This window comes from Zootoca vivipara, chromosome Z2 (genome assembly GCF_965207765.1).
Source record: "Zootoca vivipara chromosome Z2, rZooViv2.hap1.1, whole genome shotgun sequence".
Lineage (NCBI taxonomy): Eukaryota > Metazoa > Chordata > Lepidosauria > Squamata > Lacertidae > Zootoca > Zootoca vivipara.
The window spans coordinates 10,184,367-10,208,253 of NC_142585.1; the positions used below are offsets into that span (position 1 = coordinate 10,184,367).

Here is a 23,887-nt window from a genome sequence, read left to right on the forward strand (position 1 = left end):
AAGATAGAACTCAGAGAACAACAAAATCAGGAGAGCCGCAGGTTCCCCATAACTGATTTAAATGTTATGACTGTGGAACTGGGACACGGAGAGAAAGTGAAGGTCTGAATAGGCAGCCACCTGCACAAAGGGATTCTTTTCCCCCCAGGAGGAGATGTATGCTTAGCTGAATAATATGGCACTTTCGTACTGAGACAATGGCATAATAAGAGTGGACTGAACTGTATATATACTGCAGCTTGCCACTGTGATTTTAAAAAAGGGCTTTGTGATTTTGGAACTCAACATGTATGCTTGTGATACGCCAAGTCCCAGTGCTTGAGCAGCATCCCTTCAGACCTCAGGGAGGGGAAATTGCCTGCTATTGGATGCATCACCAGATGGATCTGTCATCATGTATAAAACTTTGCTCTCGAAGACCAAGCTAAATAGAAGTGGCAATTCAAATTGGAGTTGACTCATTGCATGCAAGTTGCAAGCAAAGGAGATAAAGCTATTTGTTCAACAGCTATCTGTACACTAAATGAAGATGTGGGGGTTGGAGAAGTTATTCTAGCAAATAGAACACAAGAAATATTAAGTCACCGGAGAGGAAGTGACAACAGTGTTTGCTAGTTTGAAACAGTTAGGATCAGCCTTCACAGATGTGCTGGCTGGGGCACATAGACATTGCAGTCCATAGCATCAGAACAGCACCAAGCTGACAAGGACTGTTCCAGATTACTGGTATCTAAGGGGCAAACTAGAAATTATGCTAAAAATGTTACTTGCATTCATTTCAGACTTTTTAAAAAATACATGTTGGAGAGCTGAATTCTTTTAAGACTACAGTGCACAGTGATGAAAATACCCCCTCCCCCGAACCTGATACTATATTCTGGTATCAAAACCTTCATTTTCTGTTTCACAATGAATTTGCTTGCCATAAACATTCACCCTATATATAAAATCATAGAATTTTAGAATTGGAAGGGACCCCAAGGGTCCTCTAGTCCAACCCCTTGCAATGCAGGAATCTCAGCTAAAGCATCCATGACAGATGGCCATCCAACCTCTGCTTAAAAAACCTCCAAGGAAGGAAAGTCCACCACCTCTCATGGGAGTCTGTTCCACTGCTGAACAGCTCTTACTGTCAGAAAGTTTTTCCAAATGTTTAGTCAGAATCTCCTTTCTTGCAACAGGTTCAAGTCCTACCCTCCTGAGCAGGAGAAAACAAGCATTCTCCCTCTTCCACGTGACAGCCCTTAAGATATTTGAAGATGGCAATCATATCTCACTCTTTTCCAGGATAAACATACCCAGTTCCTTCAAGCGCTCATCATAAGGCTTAGTTTCCAGACCCTTGGTTGCCCTCCTCTGCACACATTCCAGTTTGTCAACATCCTTCTTAAATTGTGTTGCCCAGAACTGGGCACAGTATTCCAAGTGTCGTCTGACTAAGGCAGAATAAAGTGGGACTATTACTTCCCTTGATCTGGATGCTTTACTTCTGTTGATGCAGCCTAGAATATCATTAGCTTCTTTTGCTGCTGCATCATACTGTTGACTCAGGTTAACCTTGTGTTCCACTACAACCCATAGATCTTTTTCACATGTATTGCTAGTAAGCCAGGCATCCCTTATCCTATATTTGTGCATCTGGTTCTTCCTGCCTAAGTACAGAACCTTACATTTGTCCATATTGAAATTCATTTTGTTAACTTGCGCCCAGTTCTCCAATCTGTTAAGGTCACTTTGAATTCTGATTCTGTCTTCTGAGGCGTTAGCTACCCCTCCCAGTTTGGTGTCATCTGCAAATTTGATGAGCATCCCCTCATTTCCTTCATTCTAGTAATTTATAAAGACATTGAACAACAACGGGCCCAGGACAGAATCTTGTGGCACCCCACTTGTCACTTTTTTCCAAGACAATGAGGAATTTGTAGCTCGTTCAGTCAGTCAAGCAGCTACAAATCCACTTAACAATTACCTCGTTCAACCCACATCTTACCAGCTTCATCGCAAGAATATTGTAGGGGACTTTATCAAAAGCCTTACTGAAATCAAGATACACTATGTCCACAGCATTTCCCTGATCCACCAAGTTTGTAATTCCATCAAAAAAGAAAGAAAGAAATCAGATTGGTCTGGCATGACTTATGTTTGAGAAACCCATGCTGGGTCTTAATAATCACAGCATTCTTTTCTAAATGCTCACAGACTGACTGTTGAATTAGCTGTTCTAGGACCTTCCCTGGTATCGATGTCAAGCTCACCAGTCAGTAGTTACCTGGATCCTCCCCCCTTTCAAAATGGGGACAACAATTTCCATAGCTGCCAAGTTTTCCCTTTTCTCGCGAGGAAGCCTATTCAGCATAAGGGAATTTCCCTTAAAAAAAGGGAGAACTTGGCAACTATGAATTTCCCACCTCCAGACTGTAGGGACCTCACCTGTTCTCCAAAAATTCTCAAAGATAATATACAAAGGCTCCAAAATTACACCCGCAAGCTCCTTTGGATGCAGCTCATCAGGCCCTGGAGATTTGAATTCATTTAAAGTAGCTAGGTGTTCCCTTATTACCTCTTTTCCTATCTTGGGCTGCAGCTCCCTCCTTACATCATTTATTTTGTTATCATCAGGTTGGGCATCACTTTCCTTTTGGGTGAAGACAGAGGCAAAGTAGGTGTTGAGTAGTTCCACCTTTTCTCTGTCACCCAATAGCATTTCTCCATCTTCCCCATGCAGAGGATCTACCACTTGCTTGTTCTTCCTCTTACTTCGGACATAGCCGAATAAATCTTTTTATTTTTAACCTCCCTTGCAAGCCTGAGCTCACTGAGCTTTACCCAGCCTGACTTTCCCCCTGCAACTGTTGGCTACTTGTGTATAGTCCTCCTTTGTGATTTTCCCTTTCTTCCCTTTCTTATAAATGCCCTTCTTAACTCTCAGCTCATCTGTAAGCCCCATATGCAGCCACACTGGTTTCCTTCGATGCCTTCCTCTTTTCTTTCTTCTTGGTGGTGTCTGCATTTGGGCCTTCAATATTTCTCCTTTTAGAAACTCCCATCCTTCTTGGACTCCCTTCTCTTTGAGTATTTCTGACCATGGGATCTCACCCAGTAGCTCCGTCCTTCAGCTTTTCAAAATTGGCCTTCTTAAAGTCCAGAGTGTGTGTCCAACTACACTCAGTTTTCCCTTGCCACTGTATCCTGAAACCCAGGAAAACATGATCACTTCCTTCCAAGTTTCCAAGCACTTCCACCTCGTCAATCACTTCCTCCCTACGGTGAGAACCAGGTCCAAGATAGATGATACCCTTGAACGCCCCTGTTTGCAAGGTCTGGTCAAGAGCTCCCAGGATCTGCACTGAGCTAAGTTTTCGTTACAGGTAGGTAGCCGTGTTGGTCTGATGTAGTCAAAACAAAATAAAAAAAATTCCTTCCAGTAGCACTTTAGAAACCAACTAAGTTTGTCTTTGGTATGAGCTTTTTGTGCATGCACACTTCTTCAGATACCTTCTTCAGTTTAACTTTGACTGCTGCTGGTTGCTAATTCCTCTCCCTCAGATCCTGTGTTCCCACAGGGCAATCAGCCACACACACCCTCAGGCCTGCAATGAAAGAAGAATAATCAGGGAAAGTAATCAAGCCTCTAGCAGAGCACTCAGCCACTCCCTGAGTCCTGCTATCAATCTATCAAACTTTTAAACAGCTCAGAAAAAGCAAGCAAGCAAGCAATCCTTGTCCCTGTTTGAGAGGTCTAGTAGGATCTAGACCTCTCTTCCCAGGATCTGTTCCCAGGATCTGCAGAGCTAATTTTTGACCACCTTTATCTTCCAGGGATCTCAAGGAGGTGTACTCCTCCTCCCCACTTCATCCTTGTTAGCAGATAGATGCTCATGTTGTTGTTGTTGTTGTTGTTGCTGCTGCTGCTACTACTATTGTTGTTTGGTCATTTAGGCATGTCCAACTCTTTGTGACCCCATGGACCAGAGCACACCAGGCACTCCTGTCTTCCACTGCCTCCTGCAGTTTGGTCAGACTCATGTTGGTGGCTTCTTGCAGTCCATGGGACTCTCAAGAGTCTCCTCCAGCACAATGTAGCCAATATGCTACCATCAATACACAAAAGAGAAGTATCATCAAGCTTGGAGTGCCCCAAGGTATGAAGTTGAAAAAACAAAACTGCAGAAAATAATAAATAAGAGAGGAACCCCTTCTGAAACAGTCAGATGAGGAGTGAACATGCACAATGCCTGTTTGTGGGCAGGGAATGGGGAAATGGGGTGGAATTGGAGTGGAGGGAATAAAGCATTTTTGGAGACAGGAAGGCTGGAACTCTTAACAGGAGCACCCCAAACTTCAAAATTTCATCACACTTATTATTGCATTGCAGATGCAAGAAAACAAACTGCCAGCAAAGGTGCTTCAAAATTGGGGCTTCATATTGCAATCAGATCTATCAGATATTGAAAGCGAGTCATTGGCAGCAGTCCCCAACACTTATTAGATTTTCCTGTGGGAAAAGATTGCATGGTGGTTGTAGGGAATATGAGCTGGCATTCTGATCGCTAAGGGGTGGTTTGAAAAACTTGCATGTATGAAGAACATGGATCCCACAGTAAACACTCACAGAGAAGCAACCAAGAGAGTTCACAGTTGAGACTTCCCATAAAACACTGTCCCAACCATGTTTCAATGGGACTTACTCCCATGCCCATGTGCTTGAAGTCTCAACTATGCAGCATGAATTTAGCCATGTCTGCTCAGTAGTACGTAAGTTGCATTGAAATCAGTGGGGCTTCCTCCCACAATTACAACTGAGGTCAGGATTGAGGCAGAACAAACACTTTTACCTGGTAATCTTTTTGCCTAAGTGAAAGAATTCAAAATAAAACAAACCGATAAATATGTTCTTTGTTCATAGTATATAACGTATTGATTTTTTTAAAGGATGGTGCCATCACTTTTGGGAGGGATAGGTTGGCTGTCCGTTTCTCTCTCTCGAAGTACTTCCTAGTTAAAAAAAGAGTCAAGCTGCCACATTCTTCTTTATTCCACCTGTTTGCCCATCTCTTCCTTTTGAGAAACACAGCTCTCTGAACAACAAAGGCTAAAATTATGCAGAGCAGAAAGATGCACAGAGGAATGTATGTGCTGCAGGGGAAGAAATCATGACAATGTTGGGGGGAGGGAGAGTAAAAAAGGGCGCTATGAAGAAGGAAGGAGAAAATGTTAAGTCAGTGACTCATAACGCTGTGTGACTAATCACCTAGAACAGCTTGTTTCAAGGGTGGGATCTGTAGGAAATATCTTGCTGAAGAAGCTGAGAGGTTATGTGAACTGATGTGTGGGTTCAGCTTGGGCAAAGAGTCCCCATGCGCCACTGACCGTGAAGGACGCTGCTTCCTTTTCTATGCCAGAGTCCTCCTGGGTTCATTTGAGCAAATTTTTCAGTAATGACATCACACACAAAAAAATCTTTGGGGGATGCAGTTTTTCAGCCAGAAGGGAAACAAAAAATGCTTAGAATAATGTTGCTAAATTGCTGTGCAGTTCCATCCTGTTCGTGTTTAGTTGGAGGTGAGACCCCATTGGGTTTAGTGGGAGTTGACTTCCTGGTAGGTTACATGTTTAGGATTCAGGTAGGTAGCCGTGTTGGTCTGAAACAGTCGAAATAAAAAATTGTCCAGTAACACCTTATAGACCAACTAAGTTTGTTCTGGGTATAAACTTTTGTGTGCATGCACACTTCTTCAGATACACTGAAGCAGAAGTCACCAGTGTAACATCCAGGGGATGGGTCACCCTCTTCAACTACGCACATGATTATAAATCCATGATTTCTTACAATAAATCCCTGGGATGCTACACACCAGACCCTTATATATAGTGGGAGGGTGATATGCTAAAGCTATTTTTGGTCATCTGCATACTATTTATTGCTTTTTCCCTAGGACTAATTGCAGTCAACAGTCCTCAGCAGGTTTACCATACCCATTGAGCCAATCACCCATCTCCTAATGGTACTACCCTTCTGAGAAATACCCCACCCCACCCTCCCACTATATATAAGGGTCTGGTGACTTCTGCTTCAGTGTATCTGAAGAAGTGTGCATGCACATGAAAGCTTATTCCAGAACAAACTTAGTTGGTCTATAAGGTGCTACTGGACATTTTTTTTATTTTTATTTTATGTTTAGGACTGCAACCCAAGAATGCAATCTTTAGGTCTCCTGCCCAGTTCAGGTGTGTGGCTTACAAGGGAAAGGATACACTGACTATGAATTTCTATGAATTTCCTGTGGGAAAGTCACCCACCTTGATGTGATTTCAATGACAGGAGACATTTTTATTATTATTTCCTATTGTGGTGCTGAAACGTTTCCATTTTGATTAGTTTTATTGATCATTTCCATTTTCTGCCCTGGGAACCTCTTGAGGAAGTAAGATATAAATCCTCTGCAGAACTAACCTAGGCATGCCTACTCAGAAGTAACAGCTACTAAGTTAGTTTTAGTTAGTTGATCAGTTAACTAATTTATATACTGCTTGTACAATATATTGTATGTACAAGCAGTGTACAATAGGAGGGTTGCAACAGTGAACCAGAAAGGCTCACTTGAAATGAACCAGAAAGGTTCACTTGAAATTCTTGCTGAAATAATTATGATGAAGATAATGATAATACAATCTTCACCAAGCGCTGTAAGTTCAACCAGGGATAAGGCCTATTTGACCTCAGTAGGGAGTCTTGTTCCCAAGTCAAGTGTGGACAGAATTGCAGCCTTAAATAAATAATAAAATAGATAAAAACCACACAACCAACCTCTGTTTGAACTCTCCTAGCTCTCATACGGTTTTTTTGGGGGGGGGGTTGTTTTCATTTTTATTTAAAACAAGGCCTTAATAGTGGGAAAACACTGATCTTAGGGCATAGATGACAGACATAACATGCTGTTTCTTGGGTGACTTCCTCCACATTCAGTAAGAGCACGCCTCTTTCTGTCTTGGTTCAAACTCTGAAATACCAGTTCTGCTAGTTTTCAGAGTGGCTCAGTTTGAATCTAAGGGAAAGCACCTACTGGCCTGCACCTATGCCATCCCAATACACCTCCCCCTCCCTCCTCAAAGTTTTGGTGAAAAATAAAGTTACTTACATAGCCTTGGCAGAATACCGAATGATTCCTCAGTTTCAGAGGGAAACCACTTTAAATGTTTTTTTATGACCTCCCTAGGGAAGCCTACCTGGTTCCAACTTCCCTCACTTTTCTGCTAATTGTTAAAGCATAGCTGTTTCAAGCTCTCTCTCCCCCCCCCCCCAGGCTGCATTCTAATCCTTTTTTAAGTTATGCACTGATGTATCTTCTTAATTACTGCATTCTTTGGCTGTATTGTTTAATGTGTTTTTGTATTGTTAATAATACAAATCAAACGGGTTGTTAGCTGCCTTGTATACTAATATTTTAATATTCCTGATATAAACTAGAAAAACTTGAAATGAATAAATAAATCGTACTTGCTGACCTTCAGTGTTTGTTGTATAGATTATAATGGAGTGCATTTGAAATGGTTTGAACACCTTGAATGAGTTAATTATTATTAGTTACTATGCCCGGAAAGGAATACCTCATTGGTCAAAATTCTTTCTGTTAGGAGTTTAAAAGCCAGTGCTAGAAAGAAAAATAAATTAAGATGGCATCCCTAGCAGTAAAGGAAAGGAGAAATTGCTGCCTCTGACTGTTCACAAAAATAGATGGGGCTTAACTCAGCCTTTCCCTGCTCTGGAATATTTTCTTCCTGTGAAAGAGGGACTGTGTGTTAAGAGAAATGGCACTTTCCATCCACTGCAGGGCATCCCCCCCCCCCTAGTTCTTATATCGTGTTCCAGGTTCGAGAAGCGGCATTAACAACTTATCCTAATATTTACCTTTTAACAATATTTAAGTTCAAAAAGATTTCAAGTGATTGTGTCTGCTAGGCTAATATATGCAAAGTACTGGAAATGAGCAAACAACTTCAAAGAAAAAGTAACCCAGCATTAAAGGAGTGGGTCACAAAACTGGAACATGTCTGGATGAAACAGAAAATGATTTACATCTTACTGGAATGTCAAGACGAACAAATACTGTTCTGTTTTTTTCTTCTTCTTGCTGAGAATGGGAGTGTTAAACCACTCCCTCAATAAAACGGTGTGTGCCTCTGCTTAAGTTATTTGCTTATTTTTGGTATATTATTCTCCTATTTTATTATTTTGCTTATTCACCCATTTCTGTGCTTTAGTGTTTGCAAGCTGCCTTTAAACAGTAAAGATGCAAATTATATACAGTATAAAACGTATATATAATTGTATTATATATACAAGTGAAGCCTTGACACACTTTGTACATGCTTGGAGGAACTGTTAGCCCAGCAAGGTTGTGGAGCTGTTGAAGGGAAGGTTTCGTAGCTCAGTGGCAGAGCACCTGCTTGGCATGCAGAAAGTCTCAGGTTCAATCCTTGGCATCTGCAGGTAGGGCTGGGGAAAACCCTCGCCTAAAACTTTGCGTGAAGGATAGCTGCCAGCCAGTGTATAACGCAACAACAAGTAGACTTAGTTGGGGCTCAGTAGTATATTACGTTGACTAAAATGACTTTTCCCTCCCCTTGGGTGTGCCAAAAAGCAAGAGAATGAGAAAGAAATTCTGTGTGGGTTCTAATGAAGCCATCACAAATACACACACACACACACACACACACACACACACACACACACACACACACACACACGGAGAGAGAGGGGGGAAGAGAGAGAGAGAAACCCAAAACGGCGGGAAAGGAGCAGCCCGTTTGTTTGCCTAGTTCGCGCGCGCTCCCTTCCCGAGCGGCCCTGGAGCGCTTGGGCTCTCTCTTCCTCTCTGCCTGTGTAGCTGTTGCCACCGACGCTCAGCTCTCGGGCTGACCTACTTTCCACGCCAGATTCCCAGCGTGCCAACCTGGGGAGCGCGCAGCGCAGGAGCGCGCAGGAGCGCGACAGAGAGAGAGCACTGGAAGCCCTTGCTGCTTGTCAACTCTCTGTGGCAGCTCTCATCCTAGGATGGGACGCCTCGCTACGCTACACTGCCTGCTTGATCTTTTAAAAAATTTTTTTAAAGATTTTCTTGATTTACAAAGATATACCGGTATGCAATGTCTCTCATAACATTTTTACAAATCGGTTTCATTTGTTGAGACATTGGGAAGAAAGGGGAAAAGAGGTAGATGGGGGAGAGAAAAAACGCTGCCTGCTTGATGCTGCTGCCGCCGCCCCTCAGTCCTTTGGAGTTTGCTGCCATCTCCACTTCAGGAGGGATGTTCCTGAAACGGGTTCTCCCTCCTCTTGGCTGTGCCAAGCGAGACAGATAAATAAATAAATAGCGCGCGTGCACCCACACTTATACCAAGGCTCCCCTTTCAGCGTGGGTGGCACTACCTAGCCACCTCCGCCTGGCTGGGCATGATGGCTTCAGTTGAACCCTTCCCCGCCCCCACACATAGCAACAACCCGGCTTCTGTTTTAGGGAGCTTCCATTACTATCCAATATTTGGACGGGGTAGTGTGTTGGTGGTCCGGCTTTCTTCTCTCAGAGATTCCCATCAAGGCGCGCTCCGTGGGAACATTTCCCCACTCATGCCCAGCAAGTTCCTTCTGCCGGTGCCTTAGGGTGCGCTCCTCTTCTCCTTCACGTGCACGAGTGGGTCTCTCAGCCTACCTAAATCTCCCCTCCTCTAAACTAAGGGAGCTCTTCGCTATGCGCGTCCCACAGCACAGCAAAGGTTCGCTTCCCCGAAGCGCGCCGCCGCCGCCGCCCTACTCAGCGCTTCTTGCTTTTGACACAGCTCTTGGCGAAGCGCTCTCTCTCTCTCTCTTCCTTCCTTTCCTCCAGTCCCGTCCTCCGCCTCGGCCCTCCCTTCAAAAGATGTGGCTGGCTGACTAAACAGACTGGACTTCTCCGCGAGCTAGAGGCGCGCGCACGCGCTCCCGGGTCCTACTGACCCAGGAGGAGCGGCGGGAGCGCGCCCGCAGCCCGGGCGATGATGCCAAGGGAGGACGGGCTAACCCCAGCAAGCCGTGCATGTATGTATGTGTGTGTGTGTGAGTGTGTTGGGGAGTTACACAACCAGTCAGGACAGATTGCGTGCTGCAAATGTGAGTTTTCCCCAAGTAAGCCAAAGCTCCCGTCTGTCTTTCTCCACCTCTTACTGGGACCAACCCCGTCGTCTTATTTTTCATTTTTAAATTTTTTGGGCGCCCCTTCAAGTGCCCTCACTGTCACCACTTTCTGGAGACGTTTCCCTCCGCCCTTCCTTAAGCAATTTTTGTTTTTATTACGACTGTTGTTGTTATTCTGCTTGGGAAGGCGAGAATCGAAAAGATGATATGTGGTTCCTTCTCCTGGAGGCTGGCACCAGAACTGAGGACCCTCGCTGCTGTTGGTCGGGCATCTTCTTAGAAGAGAAGCTGGGTAAGTTCTTGCACTGGGGGCAGTTCGACTTTCTTTCAAACCTGGGTTCTCCCCCACCCCACCACAGCCGCGGTATGTTTGTTTTGCAAATTTGCCTGGCATGCGCAGGCAGTCTAGGTGCCCGATGTGGGTGGAAACTTACTCTGTGCGGCATAAAAGTTTTGGATTCTGGGGGTTGTTGGGGTTTATTTGCTCCCCTTGGTTGCAAGGCAGTTGCTTTGTTTTGCAACTGCCTTTCCCTTTAATGAAGATGCCTGCAAGGTGAAGGAAATGGATGTGTTGGAAGATTCCCGGTCTTTCCTGATCTCCCAAATCGCGCTAAAGCCCTGTTGGTCGGTAGGACCTTTTTAAAACTCGGAGCAATGTGTTTCAGCCTGAAAAGTACTTTTCTTTCATTCCTTCCTTCTTTCCTTCTTTCAAAAACCAGTGGAATGTGACAGGTTTTGATGTCCAATGAATCTTTAGCTAGAGGAGCGCAGATTGAAGTGGCCTTGCTAGGTGTATATTATAACTTTGAGTCAAATCAGAACCATGGAAACAAATGGAGAAGCATCTTTAATATAAAGTCATCAAGGCTTACCTGTGTCTCAGTAGATTTCGGTGAACAAATAGCATAATTAATTTGAAATACTATGCATAGTTTGAGTTACAAAGCGCCTGAGCACCATGAGGTATCATATAAGGAAGAAGGCTGTTCCAGAGTGTGCCCAGTTTGCTGTAAAAGACAGTGATTTATCTTAGGCACAGATGAATGTGGTTGTGATGGATGTTGCCAGCTTTCTCACTCTTTCATTGCAGAAGTCTATTAGAATGGTCCAACAGGAAAGGGGGGAAGCTAAGTCATATTCTCATATATAGATGTTTGATGCTAGGTCAAAAAGTTGCTTCCTGACTGACTTTGCAGACTGCTTATAAACAGGGAATTGTAGAAAATTGCTTATCAGCCGACAAAAACTGTAAATTGATTGCTCTTGTGAGTGGTTTGCATTCGAAGCTGTGCCCAGTTGACTCAGGCAGTGTCATAACCCTCTTAGAGAATGCCTGGCCTTTGTAAAATTACACAATCACAAATGTCAGATCTGAGCCACCAGATATCCCGTTTTACCAGTCTACCTTAGATCTACGGTAAGCAGATTTAGAGAAGCAGCCCTGCAATGAATTGGAGGAGGAGGAGAGGGGCAGTCTGAGATGACATGATAATTAGTTGGGCTGTGATCTTCAAATAATACTTGGGAATAGTGCCATGAGCTTTATTGGGAATAGTCAAGAACAAGTGGACTGAAAACTACAACTTTAAACAATTGAACAAACATCCTCCTATTCCAGGAGAGATTTTAGGGTGGGGTGGGGTTGGTATTAGCAAACCTTTTTAGCAAGGTGCACTCGAAAACAGACATTATTATCCTCATCCTTAAAAAGGGTGCAGTAGGTGTACACTAAGAGGGAAGAGATTTATTACAGGGAGATTATTTTACCTTGCCCAGTAAAAGCAGTGTTGATCTAATTAATGAGACAAAATGTTCCATTTGTTCAGACTCTGAAATGTCAGGAGTCATTCTGTTTCTTAAAAACAACAACAAAAACCCATACTGCTACCGGTAATTCACCTGTAGTTGCCTACCCTAATTTATGGGATTCTTTTCTGCTAATACTTGGGGCTTTGGATAGGTCCATCACCTGGTGAAATATATCTTAGCTGATTGGTTGTATGAATTTTAATTGATTCACCAATTAATTAAAGGCAGACAAATCTGCAAAAATGCACATGCAAGAAAATCAATACTGCTGCAAAGAAAGTAAGTAAAATGATTTACTTAAAAAGAGGGATTAGCTCCTGTCTGAAGCAGAATAATGTGATATCTAACAGCAGATTTTTTAAAAATAGATATTTTAATACAAAAACTGTGCATAGTGTTTTGCAATACATAGTTTTTGTAAGCCCTTGTAATACTTCCCCCCCCCAAAAAAAGTCTGCTGTTGGTTAATCACCATTAACATATTTTTAGTAAATCAAGTTGTTATTTTTTTAAGAAAGAAGAAAAAACACACTGTTTAATCTTAAAACATTTAATGGCCTAATAGTGCACTGTGGGTTAAACCACGGAGCCCAGGGCTTGCCGATCAGAAGGTCAGCGGTTTGAATCCCTGCGACGGAGTGAGCTCCCATTGCTTGGTCCCAGCTCCTGCCCACCTAGCAGTTTGAAAGCATGTCAAAGTGCAAGTAGATAAATAGGTACCACTCTGGCGGGAAGGTAAACAGTGTTTCTGTGCACTGCTCTGGTTCACCAGAAGTGGTTTTCTCATGCTGGTCACATGACCTGGAAGCTGTACGCCAACTCCCTTGGCCAATAGAGCGAGGTGAGCACCACAACCCCAGAGTCGGTCACGACTGGACCTAATGGTCAGGGGTCCCTTTACCTTTACCTGTTCTCAAAATTAAGGCATGCTGTGTTCCTCGAAAGTAAAGCCAATTGAACTCAGTGTAATTTACTTACAAATTTTACAGCTCTAGTTTTGGACTACTAAGCAGCTTTTAAGATCCAATATCAAAATTGGTATGGACAAGTTTGATGCAAACACAATACCATCTTATGGGTGGGGGAGGGGGAAAGCATTTGTACAGTATAATAGGTGTGGGAAAATCTCAGGCACCAAATGCAGCCCCCCAAAGTCACTCTATTTGGCCCCTGAGATTTGCTCCAGGCCACACCCTTTTACAAGGTCATGCCCTCTCCCAAGGCCACACCCCTCTCTCAACCAGCCCTGCCCTGCACTCTCAAGTTGTTTTGACTGTCTGGAGCAGGCTTCCTCAACCTCGTCCCTCCAGATGTTTTGAGACTACAATTCCCATCATCCCTGACCACTGGTCCTTCTAGCTAGGGATCATGGGTGTTGTAGGCCAAAAACATCTGGAGGGACGAGGTTGAGGATGCCTGATCTGGAGTGTATCAGTGAAATGTAATAATGCCTCTTGCTTGCTTAGATAGAAAAGCAATGTGACTCTAAGGGAGAATATGAAGAGATGTGTATGGTGTAAAAAAAACCAACCTCTGACTATACAGCCCATGAGATATAAACACCCTTCTTTCCTTAGATTCTCAACCTGTGTACCTGGGGCGAGCCCCCCTTAGGGGCGGGGTGAGTCGTCCATGGGGGCAGAGCAAGTTGCCACCACGGAGCCTCCCGAGTCTGCCTGCCTCCTCCCACTCAGCCACCCTACAGCTGGGAGAGTGGCAGCAGGTGGACCTTTTGGGCAGGAGAGATGCATGGCTCGGGTGCACTGCAGGCCCCATGAGTGCTGCCCAGCATTTTGTCTCCCCACCCAGGGCGATCTGCACCCACTGCACCCCCCTTCCTCTGCCCCTGCCTGTGCATTTCAAAGGCTCATAAGTGATTTATAGATAGAAAATGAAGGAACTTCATAGTTGGCATGTTCAGATGCTTGGACAATGGTGCAGGGTGATCCCAGTGACCTACAGCCATCAGGATTTGAGCTATTGTGTTCATCAGAGACCTGTGTGGGGTAGTGGTTAGAGTGTTGGATTAGTGCTTCAAGTTCAGAAGGGGACTTTGGACCAGTCAATACCTCCCAGCCTAACCTACCTCCCAGGGTTGTTGTGGGAATCAAATGAGGAGGTGAATCATGTGTGCCACATTGGGTTCCTTGGAGAGAAAAAAGCGGGATATAAAAAATAAATATTTTTTAAAAAAAACCAGGTGGGCAACTTTGTCATCCAAAGCCTGCATGCATCCCTGATTTTTTAGGGATATTATGTGGTCTTGAAACCACTCCGTTCTTAGGATCATAGAAGGCTTGTCATATACCAAGTTAGAACATTTGTCCACAGATGGTATTTAACACCCACCAGATTGGCGAAAATGTCTTTAAAAAGGTAAAAAGGGTATATGTTGGAAGTGTGAAGAAAATAAGGGATCCTTTTGCCACATTTGGTGGTCCAGTAAAGTAATTAAGGAATATCGGAAAACTATATATAATGAATTAATATATATACGTATATTTTAAAAACGTTTCCCCAAAGATATGCGAGATTTTCCAAAAAACCAAAAGAGTTTATTACTATACGCCACTGCCACAGCTAGAACCTTATTGGCAGTCATAAAGGTGGAGAACAAGTCTAGTAGCCACTAAGGAAGAATGGCAGTGTAAAATGTTCGCGTATGCTGAACTGTCTGGTCTGACGAACGGGATAAAAGAAAACAAAGATAACGAATACAAGGAGGAACAGATAATGTTGTTGACTATTTCAAGAACCAGTATAGACAAATACACAGCTTAGCAGGTCTCGAGTAAATCCAGCAGAGTTGAAATAGATATTTTTAACAGATAACAAATTGGATGATTAAAAAGGTGTGGATTACATGGAGTAGCAGGAAAGCAAAGGAACCAGAAAAAGTGTGGAAGGGAAGTCATACGGTATATGTATACATCTTGTATTTGGTACGAAGATGTAAGTGGGACAGGGGGAGGGGAGGGGGCTTAAAGATGCTCTTTGTTCCTGTTTTGGAAAATGCAAATAAAAAAATAAACGGGGAAAAATAACATTTGTCTTTGTACACTGTACACTGACTAGCTCTCCAGGGTTTTAGGCAGGAGACATTCCCAGCTATACCTGAAGATGCCAGGGACTGAACTTTGTACCTTTTGCAGGAATAGTACATGTTCTGCTACTTAGCTGTGACCTTTTGCTATTCCTACATCCCATCAGGGTGGCTTCCTTGCCGTTTGCCTCCTTATTTTCCTGGACTTTTAAAAGCTTTACCTCACTCTTTCTGTGCAGTTTTAGATCAGTTGGAAGGGGCAGTTTTTCACATCATGAAAATAAATATGGTTGTTGATGAAATTATTGCTTGTGTGGCTTGTACAGTATATGTTTTATTCACCAGCTGTCTGAGAAAAAAGTGCATAGGCTTCTACCATACATATGTGAGATACTACTTTCACTTGAAAAGCAATATACAGATGCACATTACTTCTTTGGTTTCTCCATGCTTGCAGCCCTCCTGAACTCCTTTTCATAGAAGCTGCTATCTGCACATGTGCAAAGGCTGCCTCAAATGTACATACCTCAGCCTAACCACAGTTTACGTTTTCAAATCAGATGGAAGCTGGGTTTGAGGGAAAACATAGCAAACGAGAGTGTTTCTCAAGAAAGTGCAGGATGCATATGGATTGTAGCTAACATCATGCATACTCCAAGTCATCAGCAGTAGCAGCACACTGGAGTTAATGATAATGTGTACACAGCCTACGTCCTTGTCAATGTGTCTACATAATTTACTAATCCTGAAAATCTACAACCCCCTTTTCTCATTTGCATGCCCACATGTGTCATTGTAGCACATCAGTGGCCTGGAACCAACTCTGTTCTGGTTTAGATAAGCTTCATTGCTTTCATTTGCTGAAGAAAGCTTATTCACCGTAAGTGCTCATTCATTCACCGTGAGTGCTCATTCATTCATTACACGTATTTTTACCCTTCCTATCAGTTTTAAGCTGTTCAAGTTACCTTCCAACATTAAAACCATGCATAGATTGCAATTAAAAACACAGGAAAGAATGTTGTGAAAATAACAGTCCATAAAATAGCATTGGCGGTAATAAAAATGCAGAAATCACCATTCATTAAAGGCAAATGAAATTGTTTTGCATTTGGTGTCTAAAACCCAAAGGATCTGGAGCCAGTTCTGTAGACTGGGTGGGAGTAAATAAAAAATTGTACAGTAATTTGCAGTTGCCACCCCAATTTTTCTAATCCCATCAGCATCCCCCCTTCCCTTAAAGCAAATTCCATCTTCATAAGAGGGGTTTCTATGGGACCTCAACCATAAATCATCACACACACACACAGCTGATGCAATTTGTTCTTTTTTTGTTTTAAAGAAAACCCTGCATGTTAGATTCATTTAATGGTTGGTTCTTCCTGCTCTCTGCAACTCTCTATGCAGTTTGCTCAGAGATGGCTCTCATTCACTTATTTCTGATCATGAATCAGGTGCACAGACTTGTTATTTCCATTTGGAAGGTGTTTAATACACCCTCTCACCACCTCCATCACAGTCCACCATGTACTGATGCATTCTTCTGACCCCCATAACAAGGCTGTAAATATCTGCAGAAATTAAAGGTGGGGGTGCATGTTAATTGTTTGGGCTTGTTTTGCCTGTGTGTGAGATGCGTCTGTCAGACCAGAGGTGAATGTGTTACTCACTCCTCTTCTAGTGCACATCAGGTCCTTTAAAAATGGGCAAAGGGAAGGGTTCACAGCACATAAAACTGCACTAGGGTGTGAAATCTTGGATGTTCTCCCTGCGGAGGAACAACTGTTTTTTCAAAGGAAATGTTCATGTAAAATATACACCGCCTCCTCTTTCTGCTAGGAACTTAAAACAATTTAAGATTCTTAGCCTGGAGCATAGATTTGACAGCTGATAAGCTGTCCTCTTCATAGAATTTGAAATAGCAATGCACTCTCAGAAAGTAATAAAAGAGGAAGTCTGATTTACCTCCCTCTGGTAAGTTATCTGATTTTGTTTTGCTTCTCTTACTCTTGAAGTCAGGGGCATAGCTTCCAAGTTTACATTTTTACTATGTATGCCTCTCTCAGCAGATGCAACACATGTTATTAACTCTTCAGTTACCATGACGACTTGCATGAGTCAGCATTTTTTTAAAACGGTAAATTTGATTTTCCCTTTTGCGGACAGCAGTTTAGAGACTGTGGTAGATATTTCCTGTTTTCTACATTGATTTAATGACAGGGAGTCAATGGGCAACGAGAGTTGCCAAAAATAGTAATTTATGGCTGCTGTCTGCTGATTGATGTTTGTATTGAACAAGTCACATTAGTTAATACTGGAAGATTGCTGGGCATCTTAATTTAGGAGTTCTCTACTAACTGAATAATGAGGCACTTAATTTTGCAAAAACCACAAGGCTATTACTACTACTACTACTACTACTACTACTACTACAAGTGATTGTTTTGATACAGTAGTCTCTCTTCTTCAGCAGGGGTTTTGTTCCAAGAGTTCCACATACAGTATACACAAAAATCATTTGTGCAAGATGGGGTTGGACTAGATGACACTCAGCGTCTCTTCCAACTCTACACATCTATGATTCTATGAAATTCAAATTGAATTTTAAATTGTGCTTTGTTTTTGTTTTTTAATTAATCTGTTATAGTTCTTATTTGCTTATATTATATTTATCTGGTGTGTGTGTGTGTGTGTGTGTGTGTGTGTGTGTGTGTGTGTCTTAATTGACATTGATTTGGTTTTGCTTTGTGAACTGTCCCTGCCCAAGGGATTTCTGCTATGGGATAGGCAAATATATATGCAACAGGATCTTTGAATTCAAGCCTGTGAATTCAAGCTTGCCAACTTAACTTTGTACAGTACTTCAGGAATGTAGTTGATTGCAATTAATAAGCAGGATCATATGAGTGAAGGTGGTTCTTTAGCTAGTTGGGTCAAAAATATTTAGTGCATCTTCTTGAATTCTCAGTAGAGCTAAGGTTGGTGCCATCACTTAGTGGACAAAATAGCACACCTATGGAGGGTGGTATACCGTGTTTCCCAGAAAATAAAACACTGTCTTATATTTATTTTTCCTCAAGAAGATACACTATGAGTTATTTTCAGGGGGTGACTTATTTTTTATTACGTGTCCAGCCTTGCCTCTTCCTTGGTGCCCTCCAGAACTGCTCCTATCACTACAGTGGAACCTTGGTTTATGAACACCTCAGTTTACGAATTTTTGGTTTACAAACGCCGCGGACCCGTCTGGAACGGATTAATCCACTTTCCATTACTTTCAATGGGAAAGTTTGCTTCAGTTTATGAATGCTTCAGTTTATGAACAGACTTCCGGAACCAATTGTGTTCATACACCGAGGTACCACTGTATGTCTTATTTTGGGGTATGGCTTATATTGCACAAATGCTTAGAAATCCTGCTAAGGCTTATTTTATGGGTATATCTTATTTTCGGGGGGAAAGGATACTTTCCTCTTTGGTTACCTGACTACACCTTGTGTTTGCATTTATTTATCTCCTTCACAGCTCTTTCTCTGTTTTCTTGCCAGGTTCCCCCATCCGTTTTGTTTTTGTTTTTTTACCATGTGTCCAATTCCTTAAGGCAGGAGTAGGGAACCCATGCCATTCTGAGAGCTGTATTCTTTTATGTACAAGTTCAACCTTTTGGAGGCTGCATGCCAGTGGTGGTCAGAGGCAGAAACTGGGTTTGTGAGTGAGTGAGCGCAATGGTTCAGGACCAGTTTTTAGACTGAATGGTCCTTGATCCTCATGATAGAGGTCTCCTCAGGAGAGGGACATGGGGAGTGCAGTCCTGTTGCTCTTGCTTTACATCTCAGTGACTTTCAATACTGTTGACCATGGTATCCTCTTGAAGTTGGAAGTTGGTGGCATTGCTTTCAGTGGCTTCACTTCTACTTAGAAAATAGTGATGGGCTCAGAAAATAGTGATGGGTGATTATTGGTTTGCCCCCTGCAGTTGTGCTGTGGGATGTAGAAGGGCATTATTTTGTACCCAATATAAAATAAATAAAGCTGGTGACAATAGTCATTATGAGATTTGGGGCATGGTGTCATCAGTATGCTGATGACACCCAACTCTGTTTCTCTGTTAGATCTCATTCAGGAGAAGCTGCAGCTTTTCTGCATCCAGGTAGCTGGATGCAGTGGTGCCTGGATGAGAACCAATAAATCCTGGTAAGACTTCATGTGTGTAGTTCTCAGGACCAGAAGTTGGGGGGGGTTTCAGTTCTGGAGCACTCTCTCTGAAAGAACAGATACTGTATGTAGTTTGGGAGTAGTCCTAGATCTGTCTTCATCACTGGATGCTCATTAACCTCAATGGTGCGGAATGCCAATTATCAATATAAATTGGTACACCAACTGTGATTTCTTCCTGGACAGGAATAGCTTGACCACTGTGACTTATGCATTTGTAACCTTGCAATTAGTCTGCAGTAAAGCACTCTATGTGGATCTTCCCTGCACCTTGAAAGCTGCTGCAGAACACTTCAGCCAGGTTATTCAGTGAAGAACCTGGAGTACCACATATTTCACCTGTGTAAGAGAACTGCATTGGCAGCCAATAAGCTACCCAGCAATGCTCAAGATCTTGTTACTAAGATATTAAGCTCTGAACAACAATAATGTTGCCTGAAGGACTGGCTGCCCCTGTACAGATCTGCAAGATTGCTGGAGATCTTATTTGGGGGAGATTTTACTTGTGGTACTACACCCTATTGAGGTTTAACCCACAGCGCCACCTGTGTCCCTACACATACTTACTTAATGGGGAACAAATTCAACAGACAACAAAGGTGCCACCTTGTTCTAACCTTGCCAACTCAGAGAAGAAGGAGGTGATGGTTAGGAATGCTTTGGCCAACCACCCATTAGCCCCTCCATAAAGTGGCCAGTTGTCGAAATCCTTGTTGTGCTATGTGGCTTAGCTGCCTTTTGCCAGATGTAATGTCGTTAGGGGATGCAGGTGGTGCTGTGGTGTAAACCACTGAGCCTTGGGCTTGCTGATTGGAAGGTCGGCGGTTCGAATCCCCACGACGGGGTGAGCTCCCGTTGCTCGGTCCCAGCTCCTGTCAACCTAGCAGTTCAAAAGAACCCCCAAAAGTGCAAGTACATAAATAGGTACCGCTCCAACGGGAAGGTAAACACCATTTCCATGCGCTGCTCTGGTTTCACCAGAAGCGGCTTAGTCATGCTGGCCACATGACCTGGAAAAAATGTCTGTGGACAAACGTCACCTCCCTCGGCCAGTAAAGCGAGATGAGTGCCACAACCCCAGAGTCGTTCGTGACTGGACCTAACTTTCAGGGGTCCTTTACCTTTACCATTTTAAGTCATTAGCAAAGACAAGAGGCCCCATAGCCACTACCGAAATTACTGCTTTAGTCCACATATTTTCTTTCCATGCAGATGTTGCAGTTAAGAAGGCCATCTAGTTTTGTTTTAGTGATTCTGGGGGTGGCTTGCTGCCCAGCTCTGTTTGAGTAGTGAATAGCTAACCAAATTCCACTTTCTTTAATTAAGCAGAGAGAAAGGTGCAAATCACTTGCAAAATAAACATTTAAAACATGGGTGTCATTCAAATAAACTGATCCCTGTGCACGCCTTTTTGTTCCTTTCTTTTTTACTGCCAAGTGTTACTGTAATGTAATGCAAGGAGATACTGTAACATAAATGCAATGCAAGTGCTAATGCAAGGAGATACAGTAACATAAATAAATTTCCTGTTTCATTACTGTTTTCCAATCTCACATGTAAAACGCTGGGAATGATGTTCCACAATAATGGAGTGTGGCTGGATTTTATTTATGACTACACAGGGCAGGCTTCCTTACCACCCCAGGAGACAATTCTTGCTTCTCCTGAAGCTGAAAAGACACATGTGCATTCTTTGAAGTCAATCTGCTTTTCTTTAACTGTGTGTGCGCGTGCACAAGCACTGTAAGCCCTGGGAGTAAGCTCCCTGAGGATGGCAGATTTCAAGCTTGTTTCATCACCATGGGAATCCGTTCAAGCTATTGGAAAAGCTCTGCTCAACTTCCAGAGTCACAATTTACAAACAGTGGTTTGCCAGGCACTATGTCTTAATGCATTTTTCCTCAGCAGCTGTAGTATGTTATTAGAGCATAATGCTTGATGCTGTTGGTATTGGGTTCAGGCAGTTTTGCAGCACTATGATTTATAAATATTGCTACCAGGCAGTTGTCAATGCCAGTATCTTCACCATCTCAGAGACATGTTTAAGTAAGATTTGTCTAAAGACAAGTTGGAATGTGGTTAAGTGCTTTAATTAGCTGATTGTATCACTCTTCGTTTTTGCCGTAGATTTTCCAGACACTTGGTAACAACAAAGGCACCAGGGTGTTCAGATTATGTTGCTATTCCCAAAACACTGCCAGGAACCCGAGAACCTTCCTAGCTTTCCACTTGCAGGCAGGAAGGAAATAGGAAAGGTTTGTTGAATGCCTTCTGGGCCTTCATGCAAGGCAGGTAGGTTTGTGTGTTTGCTTCTTCTTTAAAAAAAAATGATGTTCCCAAAGATGGAAGAACAGGCAATGAACCATACACTTGTTAGGGCATGCTGAGAACATTTTGTGAGCTCCACCCTGGGGCAAGAATTCCCATTTCACGTCAGAAGTTGGCATCCCTTTTTAGGTAATGTACCTGTACCAGGACGGCGCTGTGCTGTGACATATGACTTGTATTTTATGCTGCTTTATTTCAGTGTATGCCTTTTACTGTACAGCAGTGTAACACTTCAGGATTTTTAGCTGTCTGTAAATGCTTTTAATCATCCATTCATCTTTATTTACTGTACCGTAGTTAGTTCAATTCTATTCCATTTTACACTTTGGGGGGGGGGCCCTGTAAGCAGCTTATAACGTCTTAAAACACAACAAATAGAACATCACAAAATATCAGAATATTACTGTGAGGGATAAGAGGTACCGGCAGCCCCCTCCCATCCTGAATACCAGCTCCTCCCCCAGTGGGGAGGGGGAGACTTCGAGTGGTTATTCAGGAAGTGGAAACAGGAGCTCGAGTACCTTGGCGGAGCACAGGCACCGCCGGGGAAAGGAACAGGGAAGCAGGGAGACGGTGGAAAAGAGGCCGATCCCAGCTACTCCGGAATTGCGTAAAAAGCGCTGGGGGCGGAGATTCAGTATGCCAAGATTACTTTGCTGGAAGAAAACGCGCGAACTGCCATTCGGAGGTTCTGCAGAAGACTAACAACATGTACCACTGTCTGTAAATAGCACTGTTTTCAGCACTGTAAATACACAGCACCAATAAAAGGATAAAATGCAGAGCTGTGTGGAGTCGTTACTCTGAAGTAGCCCACCCAGGCCACTGTGACAATTACAAATGAAAATCAAGTGCAAAACCCCTCCATCACATTTAAAGCAGCATAATTAGCAGCAAAATGGAATACCCCCTTAAATATCAAAAACACTGCAAGTAGAAATCAAATACAATATTTTAAAAATCTCACGTGTTAAAGCAGGAGTAGACAATAGGTTAACCTCCAAATGTTGTTGGAGTCCAGTCCCATCAGTCTCAGTTACCATGTCCAATTGGCAGTGATGATGGAGGGCATCACATTGGCTTCATCGTCATCGTCTCATACACCTCTTCAAATTATTTCCATTCTCTTTTGTTTGCTTCCTGCATCCACATAAGCCTTGCTGTCAGTTTTATATCATCCACCCATCTCATAGGTCTCCACCCCCTTAAGTCTTTTGCACTGCTTTATTCCATTGGTCTGAACGGTCTCTTGTCACATGTCCTTCATACAGCAGCATAGCATTGGTTGCAGGTGCCCGGGACAGGTGGGCATGTGCCGGGTGGATTGTGTGAGACCCCAGCCCTCACCATCAATGCCACCAAAGCGACCTCACCCCCACTAGAGCAAGGCAGGGCCACGCTGAGCTGCCTGCTCTCCCGCGCAGAGGGCAGCCCAGCTTTGCCAAAATGGCCCTTGACGGGCAAAGAGGAGCACCAGGCCAGGCTGTGCTGGGGGCGCCTGCATGGGGGCGCCTGGTTTGTGCCCCCACAAAAATTGTGTGCCCGATGCCACGCCCCCAGCACCCCCACACTATGCCCCTGTCTTCATATGTCCATTTTAACTTTCCGTGGCCTTTCCTACTATATCCGTAACTTTCGATCTCTGTCATATCCAATTATTTGTTTTTCTATCCTTGAATGTTATTCCTAACATTGCATGTCCCATGGCATATGGTGTTACTCTGTCGTGTTTCTCTGCATCATGATCTTGTTTTCTGCTTCATAACGCATCACAGGTAATGCACACGTTTTGACCACTTTAGCTTTCAAGTCTAATGAAACATTTTTTAGTTTTCATTATAAAGCTGAGTTTTCCAAAGGCTTCCCAGGATTGTTTTATTTCTCCGCCTTATTTCCACTGTTTGGTTTTCTGTCCCCAATATGACTTTTTATCCTAAATCCTCAGCTGCAGGGCCATCTAATCTTTTGCCATGATAGTTGCGCTGTACCTGCATTGTTGGAGGGCAATGCACCTCTGAATGCCAGTTGCTAGGAACTGCAAACGATTTAGATATATTTTCCTGACATGTTGTTGTTGTTGTCTAGTCGTTTAGTCATGTCCGACTCTTCGTGACCCCATGGACCATAGCACGCCAGGCACTCCTGTCTTGCACTGCCTCCCGCAGTTTGGTCAAACTCATGTTCGTAGCTTCGAGAACACTGTCCAACCATCTTGTCCTCTGTCGTCCCCTTCTCCTTGTGCCCTCAATCTTTCCCAACATCAGGGTCTTTTCCAGGGAATCTTCTCTTCTAATGAGGTGGCCAAAGTATTGGAGCCTCAG

General features: G+C 43.3%; 1 protein-coding gene across 5 annotated transcripts in view; it reads left to right on the forward strand.

The window, feature by feature from the left end:
• Window positions 1-9,805: 9,805 nt before the first annotated feature.
• The window catches only part of LOC118084042 (circadian locomoter output cycles protein kaput), a 96,750-nt gene continuing 82,668 nt past the window's right edge, over window positions 9,806-23,887 (forward strand). For 4 of the 5 annotated variants that reach the window (XM_088664478.1, XM_035113275.3, XM_088664475.1 and 1 more), the window contains exon 1: window positions 9,806-10,463. The gene's annotated coding sequence lies outside the window, so the exon portion shown is untranslated. The remainder of the gene's footprint in view (window positions 10,464-23,887) is intronic. The other variant, XM_088664479.1, reaches the window with a different exon arrangement.